The following is a 22,214-nucleotide window of genomic DNA, read 5'->3' on the forward strand; positions in this document are numbered from 1 at the left end:
AAAAGGGAGAAAATGAATAAAACAGCAAGAATAAAACTGAAAAAGGAACACGGAGGAGACTGTGTCTGAGCACAAGGCATATGTGTGCGCTACACAGAGTTGTTTTAGAAATGTTGATAAACAATAAATGTTTGTGGAATGGAAAGCTGAATAGTTGTGATATTAAGGCTTTCCACTCTTGGGGAAAACATGGACACCAGGGCTTATAAGTTGTGTGATTCTGACAAGCACCTTCCTATCTCCTCTAACACTGAGTCACAGTAACCACATTAGAGGCTTTTCCTTTTATTATTCTGTGTTTCTGCCATCTGAAAATAATGAGCTTAAACAGCAATCATGCTGTCATTTTACCCTGTGAATAGGCTCGTTAAGGAAGAATTCTAATGAAATTATTGCTTTAGAAAAGGAAAAAAAAATCACATTCTATATGTATGTTATTTTTAAAAATCCCTAAATTATAAGGATTATCTCAAAAGATGGATATCTCACATATATAGAAGATGACTTTAGCCTACAGTTTCTAATGCTTTAACTACTTTTTGCAAACTGTAACAGGCTGTGAAAAAGAAAATAAAGGGAGTAGTTCCTTTCTTTATATGATAAATCTGCCTTTGGCAGTGAGTGAAGTACAAACTGTAAATAACTGAAATAACTCATGACTGGTAATACACAGGTTAATCAACTATGATTAAAAATCAATAGCTTTTTCACTAAGAACAGTATCTTCAACTTGAAACCAACTGATGGCAGCAGACTAGGTTAATATAAAATGAGGAATTTTTAAAAGCAAAGAATGATGTTCTCTCCCCATTATAAATCTGATGAGTCTTGGTGACCTTTTGTTCATGTTAATGCTGACAAACTCTGCATAATGCATGACTGTCCCAACCCTCTTCCCTTCTCAACAGTGCCCTGCTTTTATTCTCATCTGTATTGCATGGTGTGGGGTGGGACACATGGGTAAGAGAAGGTGTGAGGGGATGGCAATGGTAGACATTGGTCTGGGCTATCAATCATCTGGAGGTCTTTGGGAAGAGCAGAAGGCAAATAATTTATTACAGTATAGGAAAGATAGCTAGGAAGTAATTCCTCAGTGTTATCTTTATGATTTGAGATAGAGTCAAAAGAAATAACATATAAGAGTTCAGTGCTATTCAGGAAAAAGTACTGGACAGTTATCTGCATGGGTATGCAACTCAGTTTTTTGGTTACAGTTTAAGCCAGATGTGAAACTCAAAAAGGTACCCTGGGACCATGATGCTTTTGGTGAAGTTGGCACAAGGACCGTAACAGTCTAGAAAAACCTGTAAATACTGGTCTTAGGAAAAAAAAAGTAAACATTTTTAGTTATTAAAGAGGAATAAATTTATTTGAACCAAATAATTAATGAGTCATGGCTCCCACAACTATTTTCAGGCATGAAGCTAGTACTGAATATTTTGTGCTTTCAAAGTTTTAAGTGATCTTCAATTAAACTTGTATAATGTAGTTCCTTTAAAATACATTTATGCTTTGCTAGTAACAGTACTTACTACTAATAACAGAGTAATTAATAATAGTGGTGATACTGGCATTATGTATGAATCCTAGAATAAAAATGAGCTGTTCACCTCCATTCTCCTCAACAGACTGAGACTGTGTCAACATGGGACCACACAGTATCTTACTGTATTTCCAGTGCCTTGTGCACAGTGACTGAATAAATGAGAGTTTTATAAAATTTTATATAATGACTATTGAGTCTTATTTACAAAGACTGTTTACACACATATAAATCTGCTCTGTGACACTAGGTACAAGTGTACAGAGGACACTACTTGACTTCCCCTAAACTCCAAGTAAACACAAAATATAGCCTAGAATGAAAGTTATTTTTTCCTGATTTGGAGACCCATACATACGTCCGGTTGTCCTTCCGACAAGCTTTCAACATTAAAAAGTGCTTAAAATTCAACAGTACTGATGTAAATGCTCACATATTCATGATAATGCAAAAACATTAAGATTCATTAAAATGTTACAAATAAAAAAATCACTTGTGTTTTGATATTTATATACTTGAAAGAGGTTTATTTGGCATTCTGGGAGTTTACTGCATTTTAAATCAAAGTCTATTGACGACTTGCGGAGGGAGAGGAAAGCTGTCAGGTTTGCTAACTTGCCCATCTGTTCATGCCCCCTCCTGGATGGTCCCCATTTTCCAGTGGAGAAGAGAAGCGCTGGCCTCTCAAAAGCTGTCTTTCTGGCACTGCCTTCGTGGGCTGATGGAATGGTTTGGTTCAAAATGCCTTCCTCCTCGGTTCTGTTTGAGCTTCAGATGAATGTCCCTAATTCTAAAGAAGCACAGTCCAATAGTTTATATGTTGCTCGTAGAAGGAAATAAATTATGTTGTATTTCACTAGCATATGGTCCTTTATAGGGGAAAAATAGTTTTTAACTGTTGCTGTAAACTCTAGAGGGAACTTATATAAGAAGAGGAATTCAGGCACCAGGAAACACATGTATTCATCATTTCATTGGTTCTTAAAATTTACTGTGACATGGGAGGAGAATGTATTATCGTGTATACTCTCATGAATATAGCAGATGAAATCCAGGAAAGTTTAATCAACAAAAATGACAGTGCATATATTTTTATAGTACTTAAAACTTTACGACACACATGCATTATCTCACGAGAGCCTCACAAGCAACTAAAGCTAAGTAGAGCAGGGATGATCTCCATTTTCGAGATAAGAAACCAGGATTGAGGTTATTAAAAATATTTCTTTTTTAGATAAAAAGCTCACTAAGAGTATTATATTTTAAAATGAGGGTTAACCTGGAAATAGGCCAGCCAGTCTGAACCTGTTTTCAAGATCATCCAGCTAGCTGGGAGGCAAAGCCAAAACACAAACCCTGCCTTCTCACAGCAAAATCGGTACTTTTCATAAATTCCTAGAACTACATCAGTGTTCTCATGGTCATAAGCCTGGTTATATAAGATTTTCTACTCTCTAGTTTGATTTGCTAATGCATTGTTCTTGGCAGTGAGTGTGTTTTTTTTTTTAAAAATCAATTAATAGAATGAATTAAGCAATAACGGGATCTAAATTATTGGAAGAAACAGCTAAAAGTAGTTTTAGAATAAGAAATAAGTGAGCTGAACATTAAATTACTGATTTTACTCCTGAAATTATTTTTTTCCAGCTTTCTACACAATGTTATCTTAATAGCTTAAACTCTTAAGACATTGGTTTGAACTCATGTATTACATTTTATATAATTTCTATTAGTATTGCTCCTCGTGCTTATGTGACTAATTAAACCTCACTGCAATTACATTTCAAACAGAAGCTAGAGTTTACTTATTTCTCAACAAAAACTACAATTATTTGCCTTGTTTCCCATGCATTATCCCATGATTGATTACTGTTACAGTGTGGATTGTATTTTGCATTCTGCAGCATACAAGCATTAATCTTCGTTCATTCTTCGATAGTATAATTCATTGAAACACATACTTTGAATGTGAGGCACATACAAGAAGATGTAACCACATAGGAATACAGTGTTGTTACGACAAAACATAATAAAACATAAAATGTGTTTTATGAAGTTATGGTTTTAATTTGCTACTTCAAGAAATATGCTCTAGCAATTTTGTACAAGGTAACTTCTCAGGAGAATTTAAATCCCCTTACCCTCCCTTCTCTAGGTACTGAAAGGATTATGATTAATGCACACTAAATCTCTCTTAACTGGAAAAGGCCCTAGCAAATTTCTAAAACCGAATTTGAGCTACTGATAAGTATAATAGTCCTAAATCTGGAGCAAACTTTGTTTGACTGGCAAATTCCTATCCTGCCTCTGCTGGCCTCTCTTTTTTTTGCTTGACACAGCAGGGGACAGAATGTGTCAAGAGTGGGCCCAGCCAGAGGCAGTACAAAAGAGCAGGGCCACATACGCCCCCAGCAACCCCAGCAAACGGATGACCTACATTTGATGCAAGGAGAAGCGTTTCACATGAGAAAAAATGAATCTGTGTTGCAGCTTGCATCTAACCTGTATTTCAAGAGGCAATTAAAGAGATATGTAAAATAAATATGGGTAAATAAGTGTTACAGACAAACATCACTCTAAATTCATGTGAGACATCAGCAAAACTATATGTGTTCATGTAAATGTGCACATGGTCTTCTTTCTCTTAATTCCTCAATCTTCATAAACAAATGTACTAGTAGGAGGTTAGTACAAGTAAAAACAGCATTAATGGGTCGCATATTAATATTTATGTTTTACTATATAAAGACCTTGCATACATTATGACTCTGTTTTGCAAGCTGAATGAATAACTAATGCTACATTATGTATGGGTACATATTAAGCAGACATGTCTACACTTTCTTAGTTCAGGATATGATTAATGCAGCCTATCAGAAGCCAGATGGTGCAGAACCAGAACCATCAATCAAAATGAAAAGACCACTGCGCGCTATCCACAATGAGGTTCTCACAAATGGAGATTCTGTTCACAGACCCTAGCTGGCAATAGGCAGAAAACGCCAAGAACATAGCTGTACTGTCCCACTGGGATAAAAAGTCATAGCTCAGGCTTGGCTAGATAAAAAATCTGGTGTAGGAATATTTACCCTGGAGTCCAGAGCACCAGAGTTGGGAAAGCCTGAACAAACCAATGTCCTGTCCTTAAGATTAAAAAAGAAGAAGCTTTTTAATTATTTTAATAATGTTTGCGCTGATGACAGTATCTGTCAAACAGTACCCGTTTCCCACTTGATTTAGGATGGGACATTGCCATGTAGTAACAAAGCAGCTGCCACTGTCTGCCTGACACGTGAATTGGCATCTTATTTCTTTCGCACAGGCTTTATTATAAATAACCCCAAATGCTTTAGTGTTACTTTGCAGCCTTTCTCCAAGGATCTATGGGAAACAATTTTAGTCTCTGTTACATTTAATACTAATGGCTATTTTTGGGGCAGTTGTAGGGAGAAAGGCAGCCGAAAGATGTTTCCTGTTCCTTTAATAGCTTTACATAAAAATAACTATAGAAACACAAGGTGCTTTGTCTTTGTAAACGGATCATGTGTGCTTAGAAAATGTTAAATAATCCCCATGCGCTGTACCTCCAAAAAAATTTTAAAACAAATATATAGGTTCCATTTCCTAATAGACACTGAAATACCATCTCAGAGTTTGGGGGTTGGGGGGCAGACAGAGGTGCAAGCAAGGAAAAAATACCAGAAAACATAACTTCTTCCAGAAGAGTAATGTAGCAAAATGATCAGATACTTAAATAACACATTAAAAACCTCAAATATAAAAGGATAGTACAAGTAAAAAAATTTGGAAAACCTAAATGTGTTATCTAAAAATATATCTGCTTTAAGATAAAAATTATATTATGACCCTCATAACTTGGTATTTGAAATAATTTGGAAACAGAACAGCTTATTTTTACTTTTGTAGCAATAATGGAAAAAAGAATGATTATGCATATTAACATAAATAAGAACTTAAGTAAAATGGTTAAGCTTAAAACAGTTAAAACATTTTAGCATTTCCTTTTCTCTTCATCAATACGCAGTTCTAAAATAGTACTGATTTCCTAACTTATGTAAAATTTTGTTACCATCTTTCTCCCTTAATAATATGAGCATTTTCCATGTTGTTATAAATTCTGCATAAATAATGTTTATCAGTTGGGTATTATTCCACTGCACATGTACATGATGATTTACTTATATAATTAATTTCCCTCATGGTGGACATTAAGTTTTAAGGCTCTTCCTAAAATTTATATTTTTGTCCAGCAGTCAGTAGACTCAATTCAAAAATTTTTAGTAATTTTAAAGGTGAAAATAATTCATTGTAATTAAAATTTGTATTGTTTTTAAAAATTTCAGAATATTACAGAGGTATACTTTGGTTACATGAATTGTTTTTGTACTGTTTGAGTCAAAGTTATAAATGTGCCCATCGCTCAGATAGTATGTACTGTGCCCATTAGGTGTGTATTTACCCATACTTTTCTTCCCCTTCCTACCTGCTTGATTTCCGTTGAGTTTTACTATCATAAGTGCACATGAGTGTTGACCAATAAATTCCAATTTAATAGTAAGTACTTGTGATGTTTGATTTTTCCATTCTTGCAATACTTCACTTAAGAGAATGGTCTCTAGTTCCATCCAGGTTGTTACAAAAGGTATTATTAATAATTCACCTTTTTTTTATGGCTGAGTAGAACTCCATGGTATACATATACATTTTATTAATCCATTCATGTATTGATGGGCACTTGGTTTGATTCCACATCTTTGCACTTGGGAATTGTGCTGCAATAAACATTCTACTGCAAGTATCTTTTTGATAAAATGACTTTTTTTCTTTTGGGTAAATACCCAATAATGGGATTGCTGGAGCAAATGGTAGGTCTACTTTTAGTTGTTTGAGCTATCTCCATACTACTTTCCATAGAGGTTGTACTACTGTACTATAGTAGTTTGCAGTCCCACCAACAGTGTACAAGTGTTTCTTTCTCTCTGCATCCACACCAGTATTGGATGCTTGGGAATTTTTGATAAAAGCCATTCTCACTAGTGTTACGCAATATCTCATTGTGGCTTTGATTTGCATTTCCCTGATGATTAGAGACATTGAGCATTTTTTCATATGTTTATTGGTCGTTAGTGTATCTTCTTTTCAAAAATTTCTGTTTATGTCTTTTCCCCACTTTTTAATGGGGTTGATCGAAAATTTGTATTGCTTGAATTACCACCTAGGGTAAAAATTTTTCTGTGGTTAAACAACTAATTTCCTTTTTAAAGTCTTATCGACGTCCTAGAAAATACATTATTCTTACCTATTTATGAAAAGAATCACAAGGTACCCCGCATAAGAATAATGAATTTGTCTGATTACTTGAAAGTAATAAAAGGTATTACTTTTTAAAAAATTTAAAAATAAAAATTTTTCATTAATGCAGATAGGTCTCTCCAGAAACTACTTCAAATCAATAAAAATTTAACATAAGTAACTAAATGCTCTGAACTGATCAATAACATTTTAAGGTAGCCATCTAGTTTTATGCTTTTTTCAGTGTTAAGAATGTTAAATGACAGCTGTCTTTCCCAGTAACCCTCTCTCATGATATATATCTCTATTGGACTGCTACCCAAACTTGCATATTGGGTAGATAGCAACAAATTGCTTTTGACTTGTTTATGGTGACTTTTCTGATATACATATAACAATATAGTCCACACCAAAGTAATGAAGATGCATGATAAAGTAGTCTTCAGGAACATACTTCTTTTAATTCCACCATGGTAGCTGGTGCAAAGGGAAAACCAGAGGATAAGAGGACTTATAGCACTGCTAATGAATGAGGAATTCCAACTTAGTACTAACTGGCAGGTCCTCTTTGTCCTGGTATTGGTGATTTCTGCCATACTTTCTTCTGACCACCTCACTTCCTCAACCCTAGCCACTGTATTCCTTTGGGTGATGGCTGTCAGGGAGCTGAGAGCTACCACCAGCCTGGCCAACTCTATGGCTTTCCACTTGCAGACAAGTAAAAAGGGCAAGCTTCAGATGCTGTCTTTTACACACGCTCCTGTAGGTCTGTAGTACCCCAGAGCAGTAGTTGTGTTATACTACTCCACTATAACTTCTCCTACAATCTGTATGCTCGGCCTCAGATCAAAGGCAAGTAACCTGGAAATTCACATTTAGTGGAGCAAATCGATCTCGGGGGCTTATTAAAATGTTAGGTCCAGTTTGCTAGAAGATGGAGTGTACTGGAGTTTTGAATCACAGAACAATTGGAAATAAAGGGTGTTCTTGCTCTGTAGAATGCAAAAACTGGAAATCAATAACAGAAACAAAAATAAAAAATGATGACAAAAAATAAAACCACCACCAACAAAAAACAAACACCCTGCGGTGAGGTAAAAGACACATCAGACTTGGAGTCAGTAAATCTGACTTTATGGTACAGTTTTATTATTAATTAGCCAACTGCCTGTGGGCCTTGGTTTCCATATTTAAAGTAAAAAGAAGGAACTGTATTAAGCGGACCTTCACAAACTCCTGATTCCTCTCTGTACTAACATTCAATATTCTGAATACATGCCCTCTTATTTTATGTAAGGGACAAACTTAAAAAGACATCTACAACCAATGTATTCACATGTGAAATATTCTAGGTAATCTTATTTTGGGTTATATCTAGAATTATCAGTATAAATAATTATTCTATTTTTTCCTCTGTTTTTTTATTTTTATTTTTGGCACACTCGAGTCAGAAAGTACAATCTCCTGTAAGACATTATTATTTATGTAAGCGGATGACTGAACCACATCGACTTGGCCACCATGTGCTAATGAGTCTACACACATCTAAGCAGACGCAGGACGTTCAGGAAATTATGAATCATGAGGTCTCGTTTGGGTTCACATATGTCAGTTAGCTTTTTGACTCTTTCTACCACAGATTTTTTTTGACTTAAAGTATCTTAGAGAGTTTCAGTGCTATTCTAAAATGAGTTGTTGTAAAAAACAACAGAAAATTTTAATTGGGTCGGGTGCGGTGGCTCACGCCTGTAATCCTAGCACTCTGGGAGGCCGAGGTGGGTGGATTGTTTGAGCTCAGGAGTTTGAGACCAGCCTGAGCAAGAGCGAGACCCCGTCTCTACTAAAAATAGAAAGAAATTAATCAGACAACTAAAAATATATAGAAAAAATTAGCCGGGCATGGTCGCGCATGCCTGTAATCCCAGCTACTCGGGAGGCTGAGTCAGAAGGATTGCTTGAGCCCAGGACTGTGAGGTTGCTGTGAGCTAGGCTGATGCCACGGCACTCTAGCCCAGGCAAAAGAGTGAGACTCTGTTTCAAAAAAAAAAAAAAAATTTTTTTAATTGGCTCACAGAAAGAACCAGAACAATATTTCCATTTTTCCCTTGGATTTCTAGCTGGTTAGATTTTTTTTTTTTTCAATCTAGTCGGAGAACTCTGGTGATATTTTTCAGTATTTAATCACATGTTTTCTTTAATCACAATAAAGTGATCTCATTGCTAATATTCTTTCACAGATATCTAATTATACCAATAAATGTTTACTGACAGAATTTATAATGATTATTGTTATAACAATTCACATTTATCCAGCACTTAGTACATTCAGAGCGCTGTGCCAATCTCTTCAACATAACATTTTTCTTGTTTAATCCTTATGATAACCTCATGGGGGAGGTACTACTTTTTTATTCACATTTTAGAGATGAGAAAGCTGAGCCTCAGGAAAGTTCAGTAAATTACCTACACAGCTAGTAAACAGCAGATTCAAACTCAGGGTAGATGGCATCTACACTGAAAATTGTCCAAAACAGTTTCAAAACTTACTGGGTCTTATAAATTTATGGTACAATGGTCTATTATGTGCTGTTCAATACCCCTTAACAGAAAGATTGATGGGATATATTCTACTTAGAAGTTTGCCTTAAGAAAAGGTTGTCACTGCTCTCGAATGATATACACCCTGTTATTACAAAATGAGATCTATGTTTGTCTTTTTGCCTTTGCTTCCCAGAAGCCTAGGCTTTTTTTTTTATTTTATTTTTTTTTATTTCAGCATATTATGGGGGTACAGATGTTTAGGTTACGTGTGTTGCCCTTGGTTCCCCCGCCAAGTCCGTGTTTCAAAAATGTCCATCCTTCGGGTAGTGCGCATTGCACTCCTTGTGTATACAAATACCCGTCCCCTCCTCCCTCCTTCCCCCTCCTAACGGCCCCCTCCCCCTTCCCCAACATCCCACAGATGTTATTCTTATATGTGCATTTATGTGTTGATTAGTTAATACCAATTTGATGGTGAGTACAAATGGATTCTGTTCTTCTGCTCTTGCGGTGCCCCACTTTGGATAATGGGCTTAAGTTTAATCCAGGAAAGTGTAAGAGGTGCTAGATCACTGTCGTTTCTTATGATTGAGTAATATTCCATTGTAAACATATACCAAATTTTGATAATCCACTCATGGATTGACGGGCACTTGGGTTGTTTCCACATTCTTGCAATAGTGAATTGTGCTGCCATAAACATTCGGGTGCAGATGTTCTTATCGTAGAATGTTTTGTGCTCTTTTGGGTACATGCCTAATAGTGCTATTGCTGGATCGAATGGTATTTCTATTTTTAGCTCTCTGAGGTATCTCCAAATTCTTTTCCACAGAGGTTGCACTAATTTACAGTCCCACCAGCAGTGTAAAAGTGTTCCTGTCTCTCCACATCCTCGCGAACATTTGTTGTTTTGTGTTTTTTTGATAGAGGCCAATCTCACCGGGGTTAGGTGATACCTCATTGTGGTTTTGATTTGCATTTCTCTAATGATTAGAGATGTTGAGCATTTTTTTATATGTTTGCTGGCCCAGAAGCCTAGGCTTTTATTCTCAATTGTCGCAATGACTCAGATTTTGTGAGTGAACAACACAGGTCTTTTTATTTTATCCTAAAACGTCTTAGCATATACTTTTTATATAAGCCACTTCGATGCTTCTTTAGACAAAAGCAGAAAGAAAAAATAAAAACAAAAGAGGTTTTATGTAATAAAGGCAATGTGTTAGTAAAACAGAATTACATTTTAATTATAATGATATTTTGTTTGGCCAGGTAAAGTCAACTTAACAAGGTAGTAAAATTAAAAGTAACATTAACTTTGACTTTTCATTACAGATGCTCCTCAATTTACGATGGGGTTACATCCCAATAAACTCATTATAAGTTGAAAATATCCTAAGTTGAAAATGCATTTAATACACTTAACCTACCAGACATCATAGCTTAGCCTCACCTACTTTAAATGTGCTGAGAACACTTACATTAGCCGATAGTTGAACAAAATCATCTAACACAAAGCCTACTATATAATAAAGTACTGAATAACATATGTAATTTATTGAATACCATACTGAAAGTAAAAAACAGAAGTACAGTTTCTACTGAGTGCATATTGCTTTGACACCATCATAAAGTCTAAAAGGAAAGTCATCAGTCAGACCATCATAAGTCGGACCACCATGAGGACTTTCTGTATATGCTTTAACATATATCATCTCATTTGATACAAAAACTTTGTGAGATGTATTACATCTGCATCTAGCTGAAAACAAAGTCAGTGATCAGAGAAAATAACTTGTCCAAGGCCACCCAGGTAGTTAAGTGGCAAAACATTGATTTAAAGTCAGTTCTTCTGACTCCATTATACCATTCTTCTAATATTTAGTGAAGTAAGTTTTAACACTTGCAAAAATAGTTCATAAATTCAATGACACACGTGATTTCTTGTTTATAAAAATAAAACATAACTTTTTTTTGAATTCACTTCACTAGAAATTCAACGTGGTCCAATATGATCAAGCGATTCTATATCTACATGTATGACATTTCAAATTAAATATATATTGCTCAAATGCCAACGAAAGCTTCTAGACAGATAATATTAGCATAATCTGCATTGTTGTGAACATGTGTTGTTTGTCTGTTCTACATTCATTCTTTCATTCCTGGGGGAATTCACCACTGCTCCATCCCTCATACCCCAGCCAATGAGGAGGTCAATGGCACCCTCGGCTCCTGGGGTGAAAACCTTGATTGGCTTAAGTCAATCAACACATCAACGCCCTGGCCCCATTTGGGGAAGTGCACATAACCCAAATCAATCAGGTTTGGTGGAACTTTGCTTGAGTTTTCCAAGACAGAGGCCTTCTCTCTTCTTTATATTTGGAAGCATGAAGAGTGCGGTATGGGACGGGGGCAGCCACTGTGCTACTTCCAGGGAGGTGAGCCTGAGAATAGTCTATACATTAAAGACTGCCAAGTGAGGGCTGCTGGTGACTCTATTCGAGTCCTGAATCAAGCCTTGCTTAATGCAAAAACTACCTTGACAGTTCAATTAAGGAAGACAATAAATTACGAATATAAATTATCTCTTCATTTAAACCAGTATGCATTGGGTTGTTCACAACATAGTCCTAAATAAAATATCCAATAAGCCTATTAATACCTTAGGGAAATGTCACATTATCAGATTATGTAGAATATAGGTAAAACTAGAAATTCAAAATGGCAAACTCATGTCTGCTGTTTGAGCAATATAAATAGAAACCAATTCACAAGGGGCAGGGAGATGCAGCATAGGCCAGGGGAAGGCAGGAGGACTAAGGGGAGTGAAGAAGTGGAGAATAAGTGCTGGGAGAAGTTGGAAAGTGAGCTGACTGCAGAGGCATAAAAAGATCAAGGTTGGGTACTCAGCTGAGATGGGGATGGATAATTTTATAATAAAGCCAATTAACATAATTTGTTCATTTATAACATTTGGAAGCAACACAACACACCCATTGTGTAGACATGTGGGACCCAAGCGTCAGTATATTTTAAAATATCCCCGGTGATTCTAATGTGGCAGCAAATTTGACAGTCTCTGGAATGGAGGAGCTTGTACACTCTTTATATGGCTACAGAGAAAAGACAAGACTGCTGTTGCATCATTCTCCTTAATTTTATATAAATGTAACATAACTGGGAATAGAAAAGATAGATTTTAAGTATGAAATACGGAAATCCTGTGGGACCACTGCTGTACACACAAGCTTTTTAATTTCCTGTGTGTGCATGGAATACAAAAGATGCTTTAAAGAAACATAATCCAGAGTACCTATGTACGAGAGAATCAGACACTGGAAAAACATCATGCTCATTCTTTTTTAAAAAAACTTTTTTTTAGATAGGTTCTTTCTGTGTTGACCAGGCTGGACTGCAGTGGCATCATCATAGCTCACTGCAACCTCAAACTCCTGGGCTCAAGCAATCCTCCTGCCTCAGCCTCCCAAGTAGCTGGAACTACAGGTGTGTACCACCATACCCAGTTAATTTTTGAAAAAAAATTTTTGTAGAGACGGGATCTCATTATGCTGTCCAGGCTGGTCTTGAACTCTTGGTCCCAAGAGATCCTCTTGCCTTGGCCTTCCAAAATGCTGGGATTACAGGTATGAGCTACTGTGCCCGGACCATGCTTATTCTTTAAATGAACTTTTATTCAACATCTACTATGTGTCAGCCACTGTACTATTCCTCCTGGGCTCCAGACTTTACCAGCACAAGCTCTGTCTTCAGGTCAGTCATCTAGGGGAGAGAGATGGGCAATGGGGTCAGGGAAGTGCAGAGATTGTGGGAGCACAAGAAAGGGATATCTGATTCCCCAGAGGAGGTGAGAGTAGAGGAAGGCAGGGGTGACTCACAGAGGGTAGCACTGGCTCTGATTTCTGAGGTTAGGGGAAGATGAAACAGATGAAGTAACCACAGGTTCCAGAGACAGAAAACAGTTTGTGCACAGACATGGAGAAGAGAGGGAGCGTGGAGTATTTGGGAAAGGTGTATAATTTGGTAAGGATGGAATATGAGTTAAAAGGCAAGGAGCTCCTGGCCACAAATGGCCTTATGTATCATGCTGGGGCTTTGTTCCCTAAGTGACTGAGAGAAGTATTTCATGCAGGGGATTGATTAACACAATCTGAACTGCATTTTATAAGTATTCCCATCAAAGCAGTGGAAGAATGGACTGGGTTTTAGGAAAAGTGAGAATGGAAATAGGAACATTAGTTTGAGAGAGATGAAGAAGTCCAGGAGAAAACTGCCAAAGGTCTACACGATGGTAACGGCCACGCAGAGGATGACGTCAAATCTTGGTAAATCACAGGAGTAGATGTGGGAAAATTTGAGCAATCAAAGTAGTGGGTAAAGGGAGAGGGAGGAGTCCAGGACGACATGATGGTTTTGGCTTAGTAGCTACAGAGATGTGCACATTTGGTTGCAAGTTACAACTGTAGTGAAAACTTGTGAGTGTTTAAACCTATCTTGTACAAAAAGGGAATGCTGAATCACTGATCAGGCCTAGAGAGGTATTCCTGATAGACCTGGAGTGTTAGCGCCTGCTGACCTTTGGGGACACCAATTTAGTGATAGCTGGGTAGCAATTTTAATCTGTTGTTCTAAGCCTTACTGCAGACCGTGACAGTATTTCGGTAAGAGATATTAGGCTTGCCTCAATTTTTCGGAGCAAATTTTCAGGTTTTGACCTTATCTTCTTCCAGTAAGTGAAAGGTGAGTGACTGTAAAGTCAGATAAACACATCAAAAATGAGTCTGTGATAAAAATGGACTTTTATAACATGTGGGAGTGAACTTCATCCACATGGAGATGCTCACACAAGAGCCAGAGTGCTTCATTCCTTCCACACAGGGCCTGAAAGCAGGGATAGGCTGTTCTGTAACAGATGGGTTGAGCTTTCAACAAGACTCTGACTCAAGCACGGTCAACTAAATTTAAGGTAAGAATATCACATTGAATTCTGGGTACATTCAAAGCCATTCAGAGTTTTAAGGTCACGTATAAGGTGGGAAAAATAATATTAGCCAGAAAACATGGGCTATTTGTGGAGACTCAGGTCATCCCAGCTAATCTTAATATCAGTCAGAGTTCGCATTTTAGCCGCAGCATGCATATCAATCTACATACTTAGATATTTATACACACAAATATTTATAAAAACACATGCTCAATGTCTTTATTTCCTATCTCTCTTTTTGAAGTAACTAAATCAGTACTACATTTCCAATTCGCAAAGATCAAAAACAGAGAAATCTATGCCATATGGAAATATTCAAATACCTAGAACCAAGTTGAAGAAAGCCAAGTCTGTACAGCCAAACAGCCTAACATGAGAAAATTCTAAAATTCAAAAAGAAGAACATAAAGGATATAAACTCTATGAAGTAATGAAGACTTTCCTAAAGTCTATACTCTCACAGATGAGAAAGAAAGAAAAAAAAAAAAAACACCTCATATGAGCTCACATTCAGTTAAAAAAAATATGGTACTTTAAAATAAAAGGTTTTATTTCTTTATACTTTCTATAGTGAATACACTGAATAATAATAGTCCAAGACCATATCAATTGTACAAACAGTATAATATATTCTAAAAATACAAATTCTAAAATGTAGGACTTATACAGATCTTGTAAAATTCTTATTAGGATTCTGTACAGATTACGTAAAACATATTCTGACTCTTGCTTGGAAAAAATTTTATATCAACAATATTCTAAAGAACCCTTTCAATTCAGAGTTTTCAGTTTTATAAATAAAGGTTTTTAAATATTTAAACTGAACTCCCATAGGGCTCAGCTATTTTGAAAATGAAACTAAGTGGTTTGTGATAAGGTCTGGAGAGGAGCGGTAAAGACCACAGAAAGCCAAGATCCACGGCCACTGCATCTGCTACTCAGGAAGAATTAAGATCGCTACACACTCTGCTAAAGCTTTAGAAAAGGAAACTGATTATTTCAATCAACAAATATTTATGGAGCACCTCCCATATGCCAAACACTGTTTCAGGCGCTGGGGAACAGCATTGAACAAAACAGACAAAATCCCTGCTTACATTCTAATGACTATAATTTTACATTAATAGTCACAACAATAGTTATTTATTGAAAATGTACTATGTGGTAAGTACTAGTGGTGGAGCTGACGTTCTAGAAACTATACATAACTTTACTGTGAGAATAACAGTCATTTACTGAGCACTTACTCTGTGTTGGGTGTTGTTCTAGATGCTTTCCATTTCATCCTTATGACAACCCTATAAAGCAAGTACTAGCAAATTTCATTGATTCTAAGACGCGCATTTCTCTATATCTATCTATCTATATCTATATATATACATAAGACGCATATTTAACATCTCTCAATTTAAGACAACATTGTAATGGGCATTTTTCCCCTTTTTTAGTGTTATATAAATTAATGGTCTTACAATTAATAGTGTTTTAGAGTCTATAAAATAGAGTATTATTCTCATTTTTCAGAGGAGGAAACTGAGGCAAAGGAAACTTAAATATCCTCCCAACATCATATAACTGGCATGCGCAAGAGTCATAAGTTTTGAATGTGTAGATAACTACATGAAATCAAAGACCAAATTACTCTATTTTTGTGGCTATTCCCAACAAATGAGTGACTATACTCATAAGAGAAATACAAATTAAAACTATAATAGATACCTTTTTTCTTTTTTTCCCTAACAGGGAAAGATTTTAAAAGTTATCTGACATAGTGTGTATGGGAGGGTGTGGGGAAACAAGTACTCTCTCACCTGTTTATGGGAATGTACACTGGAACAGCTTGTTGGGTGGGTACCTGGCAATATCTAGCATGATTTAAAAGGCACACACCTAATATCCAGACATTCCACTTCCAGAAATTTATCCTCCAATTAATAGTTATACATGCATGAAATGGCATGCTTGTGAGATTAAACACTGCAGCACTGTTTGTAAAATCAAAAGATCAGAAGTCACTCAGAGATCCATCAATAAGAGTCTAGTTAAATAAATATGGTAAACATCTGGTATAGAATATATACAGCTATTTTTTTTAAAAAAGAAATGAGGCAGCTCTTTATGTACTGGTTGAAAATATCTCCAAAATATACTGTAAAACGTAAAAAGAAACAGAAGAATTTGTAGTATGTTAACATTTAAATTTTCAAAAGGCATACATCTATATAAAAACACATACCAACAGTTCTGTGAAGGTATCTGTTTGTAGATGCACAAAATAACTCCAGAAACATATGCACAATACCAGAAACAGTGCGTGCTTCTGGAGAGGGAAAAAGGGGCTCGCAGGATAAAGTTATGAGGGACACTTTTTCTGAGTATGATATGAAGTGCATGTATTAGTTATTTTATAACTAAAAACCTATGACAAACTTAGTACATTCTCTCACAGCTGTAGTTATCACTACTGGGACATTCCAACTATGTATTGGTATAGACAGCGTGAAATTGGGAATTAAAAGATGGGGTTTCAGCCTCTTATTTGTTGTGGGCTGGTGGGTAAGTGCCTGGTATAGTTATGGTACACATATCGAAAGAAGAATAAAATACACTTCATACTTGTAACATACTAAATTCTAGCCCATAATTTAAGGTCTTCCCCTGGTGAGAGTGGAGGGAAAGAACAAGTAAGATATGATCCCTGTTCTCAAGACACTCACAGTGTGGCAGGGGGAATAGTGTTGTCAACAAATAAATATATAACAGCAAAATAATAACGATGTAATGTTTGTCATTCACCCCACTGTACTGTCATTCACTGTCCCACTGTACTGTAAGCCACTTACCCTAATTATTGGGCCTGTCTCCTAGGAAATAACTCAAATTTTTGTTGAACGGAACTGAACACTAGGAGCATGACAAGTCAAATAACAAAGGCACATACAAGTCGTGGAGGTAGCATGAGGAGAGAACAATTCTCTGTATGTTATCAGAAAAGATGCAAAGAAGATGAAATTAAACTGAGTCTTGAAGAACAGACAAGTAAAAAATCAATAGGCCTTTTCCTTCCCTGAACAACGGAGGTCGGATGGAGGAGGGTGGTGGGATTACGTGAGTTCTAAGGGCCTTCCCAGCTCTATAGTTTAAGACTCTTAACCAGGGAGAATGTATCAATCTAGTATTGAGCTTTCATATTACTGTCTCTAATGGAAAGGAAAGAACTATTAATAGCACAATGTACCATGCTGAAGAGCCCCCAAATTACACCCCTTAGACCCCCTCCAGCAGGAACACAATAGAGGATAAAAAAACAATCTAAGAAATTGTGAGAAAATAGAAAAGTAGCTGGAATATTAAGAAAATATGAATACAAAGAATGGATGGAAGATAATCAGCATGCAGGAGGGAGAAACTGAAAATAGAAAGTAAACCAGGGAAATGGTGGCTATTAACAGGGAGAGAGAGGAAGGGAGAGGAAGAAGGTGGGGAGGAGGAGAGAAAAGGGAAAGATGGGGAGAGGGAGAGAGATAAACCACAAAAACATTAACTATATCAACTTGAAATTTTATTTTAAATTATTATAGAAAAGAAAGTGTTGATGAGAAATAAAAAGTGAATAACAATGCCAAACGAACAGCTTTAAAATGAACCCCCACTCTCAAAAAGCCTAAACTGAATTAGATTTGTTTTATGAACAGTAGCTGGATTCTTGTTATACTCTACAGTAATTAAAAACGGAATAGTATCCTTTCTTACCCATGTGTCTACCATATAATGATGATAATTAAATTCATAACAACTTGAGTCTTTAAAATTCCTTTATTTTTATTTGACACATGTGCATTTAAGATACCTCTGAAATTCTGAAAGGCACCCAAAGGCAGAGTGCTGAATAATAGAAAATATTAGCAGTCATTAGAAGAAGCTGGTTAACTTATTTGTTTCCCAGATGCTAAAACTCTCTCATTTCCCAATTTCAAGAGCATTAATGTGTACATTTAAAAAGTGCCATAAATGCTAACTGTGATCATGTCTTCTTAATCTTGCACAAAAGCCCTAGAGAGAATAAATTATTGAACCATGGAAATACTTTCATCTCATTATTCTTTGTAAACACAAGTCTGGAAATTGTTTTGTGGAACTCCTGGATCTGTATTGTAGGTTGATAATCATCTGAGAGCAGCCTTTCAGCCGCTGTTAATCACATGCTGAGGAAGACAAAGGCAGGCCTGCGGAGCCCATTGGGCAAGCAGCATCAGCCCACACTCCACCAATCGCTGGGCCCCGACGGTCTAAGGACTTGTGCAGTAGAGCAAAAGAAGGAAAAAGAAATAACGGCTTCCTCACTTCTCTAGCGGATGCCTATATTACTTGTTTTAAGCATCAGTGGCATTAATGTTTCTTAGTACATCTCACTAAAAATAACTTCAGCTACAAAGAAGGTCATTAATTATATTTTACGATAAAATGTATTGCTGAGAAAAAAAACTATACCTTTTAAGGGGGAGATTTGGAAATTTTCTTCCTTGAAAATATGGTATGAGCATTTTGTAAATTAATTTCTCTTTGTACCTTCCAAGCAAATTTCCAAGCAGGTTTCCCAGGTTAAAATGTTGTCATAAGACTTGAAAGAACAGAAGTCAAATGAAAAAGTTGTTTTCTCTTGTTAAATGAACTAGTAAAAGTTTGAGAAACTATATGGGTCACGGGTGTTAGCCTTTGATGGGGAGGCCAGGCACATTACACAAGAATGGGATTAGGAATAGGAAGAAACTTCCGCAGGTCTTCACATTAAGTGAAGAGCAAGCTTTAAGATCATTTCTCACATCGTGGATATTATTTTCCTTTTTGTCTTTGAAGTTTCAATTTGCCCAAGTGAAATGTGTAATGCACATGCAACTAGGGTTGCCCGCTAAAAACAGGGCACATAGTTAAATATAAATTTCAGATAAATAATGAATACATTTTTAATATAAATATGTCCCACATATTGCATGGGACACACTTATACTAAAAAAATACTGTTTATCTGAAATTCAAATATAGGGTTGGGTACTGTGGCTCACACCTGTAATCCCAGCACTTTGGGAGGCTGAGGGTCACTTGAGCCCAGGAGTTTGAGACCAGCCTGGGCAACATATCGAGACCCTGTCTCTATAAGAAATTTAAAAATAAGCTGGGCACGGTGGTGCGTGCCTGTAGTCCCAGCTACTCAGGAGATTGAGGTGGGAGGATCATCTCAGCCCAGAAGTTTGAGGTTACAGTGAGCTGTGATCATGCCACTGTACTCCAGCCTGGGCAACAGAGTAAGACCCTGTCTCTAGAAAATAAAAAAACCAAAAACCCCAATTTAACTGGGTGTCCGATATTTTTATTTGCTAACTCTGGCATGCAACAGGCCTCACATGCCAAGCAGATAGTGTGCTAGCCAAGTCTGTCCTTTGGATGGGGATGAGAAAGGTTGGTAGGTAGCACACTGGTGGGGAGACATAGAAAAAAAGAGTTGATGGGACAGGATATATTAATACTCTGACATTGTCAAGAGAGAAAGAGAATGGTGATACATCCGAACTGGGTGCAAAGACTGATGACAGAGGACATGCCCGGGGCGGAGGGGTTGGGGGGGCAGGCCTGGTGGCAGAGCCGGAGGCAAGCAGCCCAGGGATGGGCCGTACACACTCTGGCTCTTGGTACAATGCAGTTCCTCTTCCCCCCTTTCCTAGTTTCTTTGCTATGCTAGTGAATTTCATGGAGGCAGTATAGAACCAGTGACAGTAGAAACTGAGATACTTTTAGGCTCGATGAATAATTTCAAGCCTACAGTTAACTGCCATATCTATGTAGATTTTTTGATTAATTTTTTTATCATTTCTTTTCTACTGAATGTTAACAAAGGATTTGATCATGAACTTTTGCTTTTTCCCTATTACTGATACTCCTGGGAGTGCCTGGGTGGAGAGGTGGGGGTGAGAGGAGAATATGCTACTAAATAGGGCATTCCCAAACAATGACCCGGGGAACCTTCCCACTTCTGCATCATGACCCCAGATGCCCAGAAAAGGAAGTCACAGATGCTAGCTGGTGTCTTGATCAACAGAACAGGATGGTATTCTATTAAATACCTCTTCTAACCTGCCCTGCTGCCATTTTCCCATCTCCATGTATAGTAACTTCATGTGATTCTCTTCTCAATTTTTCTCAGTGTTTTAGTCTTTTAGGCTGTGGCCGAGTCTGCTTCTCTGGCTTGGATATCCCCTGTAGTCTTGCTCCTACGCAACCTGCCATCCCCCAACCCCCACGGTAGGGGAGTCAGGGAGGAAAGCAAGTTGGACAGGGTTCTATGAGAAACCCAGCGCCCAGCAGTGCCTAACAGTCATCTGTTAGACTTCCTAGGATATTAGCCCTAACTCCCGGTTTAAATCACGTTTCTTTTGCCCCAGGCTGATGTTGAATTAATCAGGCTGGGGAGGTGAGGGTGGTGGTTTTCAGAACAGGCTTGACTGCTTTATGGTCTGCTTTACTGGGCAGTCACTCAGTGGAATCCTCAATGCTTCCCCCATCTACTTCCATTCTCTGTCTCTCCTTATTCTTACGCATGCCTCTATTTCCTTTTTCCTTCTTCTTCTTTTTTTTGTTTTTTTAGAGATGGAGGTCTTGCTGTGTTGCCCAGGCTGGAGTGCACTGGCTATCCACAGGCACGATCATACAACATTACAACCCTGAACTCCTGGGCTCAAGTGATCTTCCTGCCACAGCCTCCTGAGTAGCTGGAACTACAGGTGTGTGCCACTGTGCCCAGCCTCACCTCTATTTCTACATAGAGTTTACCGACTTAGATTTAGATTTGGGGCTGGGGACAGAGAGGCAGAGTAAGAAGGCCCACTTTGACCTTGAGCTTAAGTTATGTTTGTTAATCCACCTTTTATTAGAGCATTTGAAACTGGATTTTCAGCTACTTGAACGTAGAAGTGATGAGCACAGACTCCGGAGCTAGATTTCTCTGTAACTTACTAGTTGTGTAACCTTGAGCAGTTACTTAACCTGTGTCTCAGTTTCCTCATCTGTAAAACATGGCATAATAAGAATATTCACCTTATTGGGTTGGTGTAAAGATTAAATGAGTTATTTGTGAATGTAAAGCTCTGAGAATAATGCCAGTTACACGGTATGTTATAAATGATTGCTTTATTATGATAATAATCATCTTAATAGAGGTCTACCCAGATTTCGTTGTCTTTGTCAATCCTCAGGGTAACTGGCAGAGTAGAGTTCTGGCATCTGTGGGTACCTGGATCTATCATTTTTATAGCACCAAAAATCTCTGCCATTTGTATATACTTCTATACCTCCCATCCTTGCAGTTACAGTAACAAAATTATTAAACCAATATGTAAAAAATGTTTAGTTTTTAGAGCGCCATATTAAAAGAAAAAGGGAAAAATATACAGGTACAATATCAAAGTTAAGCTCAAGGAAACATGATCTGCTACTCAACTGAAATCACAAACTGATGAAGGTGAAAAATGAGGAAAATGCTTTTGGATTAGGTTGTCATAGATCAGGATGGAGGGAGTGGTTAGAGATATGCTCTGCCGAAGCAGGAAACAGCTGGGCCATGCTGTGTCTTTGGTGACAATTATATGGTCACCTTAGATGGAAGATGTTTTAATAAATGAAAGCACAGATTTTACACCGAAAGAGCTTTTCAGTATGCCCTTTATTTCGTGGCTGGGTTATTCATTTGGCTTTAGAATGAAGTTGACAAAATGAATTTATTATTTATTGAAGTACTCACTTCCCTGTGTTTTCAAGGCCTTA

At 37.2% G+C, this 22,214-nt stretch overlaps 1 protein-coding gene across 1 annotated transcript in view; it reads right to left on the reverse strand.

Annotated features, from left to right (window-relative positions):
* CDKAL1 (CDK5 regulatory subunit associated protein 1-like 1) overlaps nt 1-22,214 on the reverse strand; it is a 712,360-nt gene that overhangs the window by 95,369 nt on the left and 594,777 nt on the right. The window lies entirely within an intron of this gene.

Source organism: Propithecus coquereli, unplaced genomic scaffold (genome assembly GCF_000956105.1).
Source record: "Propithecus coquereli isolate 6110/MARCELLA unplaced genomic scaffold, Pcoq_1.0 Scaffold131, whole genome shotgun sequence".
Lineage (NCBI taxonomy): Eukaryota > Metazoa > Chordata > Mammalia > Primates > Indriidae > Propithecus > Propithecus coquereli.